Raw genomic sequence first — 4,994 nt, 5'->3', positions numbered from 1 at the left:
AGCTCTGACTGAGAGAAATGAAGGATGGGTTTTAGTTCCAACACCAAAGGAGAGTACTAAGTGCAGGCCTGGAGTGGTCTGGGCCTGAGACATGTGTGCACCCAGTGCAGACTCAGGCCAAAGGTTCCCTTGCCTGGGCCCTGGAAGGAGATGCTCTTATGTAACTGGCCTTCAGGGGTTGAGGCATTGTGGCTCTGAGTCACAGTTGCCTTGTGAATGGCTGGTAGAGGCCCGGATGTGGGTGTGCAGAGGCTGGATCCCTTGGGGAGGTTTGTCAGTGGACTTGGTCATGGGACTGGGCTGTCAGCTCAGAGGACACAGAGCTGCCTTTATCATGCCCAGTAGCCCTGCCTCCCTTTGGCAGAGGACGGGCAGCACCTTGTATGTGTGGCAAGAAGGAGCCCTCAGCTCTAAGGGGCTGGATCTGTCCTGATTTGTCATAGGAAATGAAGGGGCCTGGACACAGGAATATTTAGTGAGAGGGTCTGTGACGTGGGTTCAGAAAGAGAAGTTAAGATCTACATTTTCCTTTGCTGAGAGGAGAGAGATGTCTGATGTGTTGAGTTTGAGGAGCTTTCACATCTGTCCAGGAACCTGTTCTCCTCGGCTATGTTGTGGTCAGCATGTGATCTCCACACCAGGATGTAGCTGAGTTTAGGCAGGGAAGAGCCAGGGAGGTCTATGGTTCAGAAGAGTTCATGTATAGGACTCGGTTGAGCTGGAGGGGGTTACAGACCAGAGTGGAGAAAAGCCTTGCTGGCCTGACTTGGGTATGCTGGGGAGGGGGTCACCTCTGACCTTCTTCATTTACCTAATTGGGGAACAAGGGGAAGCAGCATTATTTATCTTAGCTGTTAGAGGAAGATTTGAGCTTATTCAGGCACTGGTCTCTATCTCTGCCTTCTTTGAGCAAAATCAAAATCTAAGATGTTTTATTTAAATGCTTAGCTAATTCCTCTTAAAAAAATAAACAGGGGAGGGGGGGAAATAGGAAGAAAGGAAGAGATAGGAGATCATAAACTTACCTGATGATAAATGGGTATGTAACAGATAACACAAGCATACTTGTCTTTCATATTTTGCAAATGAAATATCATAACTCTGCATATTATATTCTGTGGAAAGTTTCTCCCTAGGCCCCGTCATTATTTCCATGGGATTTTGGAGAGCTTATGTTACAGCCAGTCTACCCTGCACCTGGTTCAGTGCTGTTTCTGCTCTGACCATTTCTCGGCTCTGTTGCTGCTTTTCTGTCTTTTGGCAGCCTGCCTGGCCCCACACGGGACACTCCCTTCATTTCTCCAAAGCCCAGTATAGTATTTTTATATGTTAGAGACTTGTATCACCAGTCGTAGGTATAGTGTGGGGGAAGTGGTCATTGTGGCACACAGCAGGAGACGCGTTTGGGTAGCACTACTTCTGGGAATTGTGATACTTCCCTCCACGGAGAATTCCTGCTGGTACATCCATTAGGGTCAGACCTGCATGTGACCAAGCACCTCTTTCTCCCTTTCTCTCTTTTTCACGTCACCCTCTTTCCAGAACTGCTTTCAGAAATAGAAAATTCTTTTCCTTTTGTTATATACAGAAAAATCAACCCCCTCTCATCCTTTTTAGAACATCCCTATAGGCTTCCTTTTACCTCTGAAGAGTCATAGAAGGGAATTGCTTTAATAAAAGAGGAATACCCCCTCATGAAAATTTTGCTACTCCCTGAGGTTGCAAGATCAACAGCAGTGTTTTAGGCCACAATTTGTTTTCAGACAAGGGGCTATGTTTATTTCTTTTTAAAAAGTAGCTAACATATGCACAAGGCACAACCTTTAGAAAGAACAAATGTGAAAACAGTGTGAAGACGGTCTCCTTTACACCTGCCCTTTAGCCACTCAGTTCCCTTCTGCACTGGTAACCGTTGTCACTCAGTTTTTGTGTAGTCTTCCAGAGGTGTTCCGTGCATATGCTGACGTGTGAATTTCTTATTGTTTTCCAGATTTATTGATGTATAATCGACAAGTATTGTATGTCTTTATGATGTACAATGTGATGTTTAGATATATGTATACATTGTGAGATGATTACCATGCTTAAGTTAATTAATTTATCCATCAGCTCACTGTTACCTTGTTTTTTCGTGGTGGGAACATTACAGGTCTACTGCCTAAGCATACTTCAAATATATAGCATGGTAATATTAATTATAGTCACTGTATTGTACATTACATGTACATTTAAGTCTTTAATCCATTCTGAGTTGACTTTTGTATATAATGTGAGATAAAGGTCTAATTTTAGGATATCCAGTTTTCCCAACATAGCTTATTGAAAAGACTGTCTTTTCTCCTTTATATATTCTTGGTAACTTAGTTGAAAAGCAGTTATGTCTTGGCTCTCTATTCTATCCTCTTGGTCTATATGTCTACTTTTATGCCAATACCTTGCAGTTTTGATAACTAGAGCTTTGTAGTACATTTTGAAACCGGGAGGGGTGTGTATGTGTGAGTGAGTGAGTGTGTGTGTGAACCTCCAGCTTTGTTCTTTTTGTTTTTTGTTCAAGATTGGTTTGGCTATCTGGAATCTTATGTGGTCATATGAATTTTAGGAGTTTTTTTTCCCTATTTCTATGAAAAATGCCACTGGAATTTTGTTAGGGATTTCATTGCATTTTGATTGCTTTAGGTAGTATGAGCTATCTTTCTATTTATTTTTATGTCCTTTGATTTCTTTCATCATTATTTTATAATTTTCCCTGTACATGTCTTTCACCTCCTTGGTTAAATTTACTCTTGAGTTTTTTGTTTTAATTTTTGCTGCTGTTATAAATGGGATTGTTTTCTTATTTTCTTTTTTGGATAACTCTTTGAGTATATAGGGACACAAGTGATTTTTGTATGTTGATGTTATATCCTGAAACTTTACTGAATTTATTTTTCATAACAGTTTTTGAGGCAGTCTTTATGATTTTCTATGTAAAATATCATGCCATCTGCAAACAAAGATAATTTTACTTTTTCCTTTCCAGTTTGGATGCCTTTTATTTCTTATTCTTGCTTAAATGCTCTGGCTACAACTTCTAGTACTATATTGAATAAAAGTTGCAAGAGTGAGCATGCTTTTCTTATCTCTCATCTTAGAGGAAAAGCCTTCAGCTTCTTGTTGAGTGTGATGGTATCTGTGGGCTTGTCATATATGGCCTTCATTATTTTGAGGTAAGTTCCTCTATATCTAAATAGTTAAGGCTTTTTATCATGAAAAGATGATGAATTTTGTCAAATGCTTTTCCTATATCTAGAAGATCATATGTTTTTTAGCCTTTATTGTGTTAAAACAATATATATAATCGTATTAACAATGTATCACATTTATTTGCATCTGCTGAACTGTCCTTGCTTCCCAGAGATAAATCCCATTTGGTCATAATCCTTTTAATGTGCTGTTGAATTTGGTTTTCTGGTGTGGTTAAAGGTTTTTATATCTATGTTAATTAGGGATATTAGCCTACAATTTTCTTTTCTTGTCTGGCTTTGGTATCAGGGTAATGGTAGCCTTGTTAAATGAATTTAGAAGCATTCCCTCCCCTTTAATTTTTTGGAAGAGTTTGAGAAAGATTGATGCTAATTTTTTATTTTATTTTATTTATTTATTTATAAAATACACATTTATTCAGTGTCATGATCAGACTATTACATTTAGCAATCAACAGCATGGGTACAAAAAAAAAAAAATCTACATTAAAACCCTTTGTTGGAATGCTTTACACTTTCCACAGAATAGAAACCAAAATAACCTGTTGTACAATTAGTCACAAATAGAGTCCTCGAGTTTTTTTGCAAATACACGTGAGTATTGTCTACAACATGTCTTCTTTGTAGCAGCTAGGCCCTGCCACCACTGTGCTTGGCTCAGTTCACAAATCTGTTGTAACCTGTAGCTTCCCTGTTACTTCTCTGGCTCTCCTCTCCTGTTAAGCTTTGTTTCCTGGGAATAATTAAAATCTTCTGTTACTGCCATAGCTACTGCTGGTACTAGAACCACAGTAACCACCTTGGTTTCATGCCAGAGCTTCTGCCTCCAAAATTTGCTCCCTTCATGGGTCCAAAATTTGATGACCGATTGTTGTAATTGCCAAAATCATTGTAACTTCCCCCACCTCCAAATTGCTTCCATCATTACCAAATCCATTGTAGCCATCCCCACTGCCACCATATCCACCACCACCACTGCCGCCACCAAAGCCAACATGACCACTGAAGTTTTCTCCACGACCAAAGTTGTCATTTCCACCAAAACCACCTCCACGACCCCCCCCAAAGTTTCCAGAACCACTTCGACCTCTTTGGCTGGACAAAGCACTAGCCATCTCTTGCTTTGACAGGGCTTTCCTTACTTCACAGTTGTGCCCATTCACAGTATGGTATTTCTGAATGACAATCTTATCCACAGAATCATGGTCATCAAACGTAACAATGGCAAAGCCCGTCTTGTGCCTCGGTCAGTCATGATTTCAATCACTTCAGTTTTCCTGTACTGTTTAACATAGTCTCTTAAGTGATGTTCTTCAGTATCTTCTTTAATGTCACCAACAAAGATCTTTTTTTTCACAGTTAAGTGGGCACGAGGTCTTTGAGAATCCTCTCTGGAAACAGCTCTCTTTGGTTCCACGACTCTTCCATCCACTTTGTGTGGCCTTACATTCATTGCTGCATCCACCTCCTGCGCGGTGGTGTATGTGACAAACCTGAAGCCCCTGGAGCGCTTGGTGTTTGGATCGCTCATTATCACGCAGTCTGTGAGCGTTCCCCATTGCTCAAAATGGCTCCTCAGACTCATCAGTTGTTTCCAAGCTCAACCCTCCAATGAATAGCTTCCGCAGCTGTTCGGGCTCTTTAGGAGACTCTGACTTAGACATGACGGCAATGGGAAGAGAGACTTTAACAGTGCTTCCTCGGCAGCGCCCACAGGCAGAAAGGAGTAAGCTAACGAATGTATCTTGATGT

General features: G+C 40.6%; 1 pseudogene; it reads right to left on the bottom strand.

Annotated features, from left to right (window-relative positions):
• Positions 1 to 3,985: 3,985 nt before the first annotated feature.
• Positions 3,986 to 4,773, bottom strand: LOC128580735 (heterogeneous nuclear ribonucleoprotein A1-like 3; annotated as a pseudogene).
• Positions 4,774 to 4,994: the final 221 nt, after the last annotated feature.

Source organism: Nycticebus coucang, chromosome 3 (assembly GCF_027406575.1).
Source record: "Nycticebus coucang isolate mNycCou1 chromosome 3, mNycCou1.pri, whole genome shotgun sequence".
Lineage (NCBI taxonomy): Eukaryota > Metazoa > Chordata > Mammalia > Primates > Lorisidae > Nycticebus > Nycticebus coucang.
The sequence above is the reverse complement of the archived record's forward strand: the minus strand, read 5'-3'. Positions and strand labels throughout refer to the sequence as shown.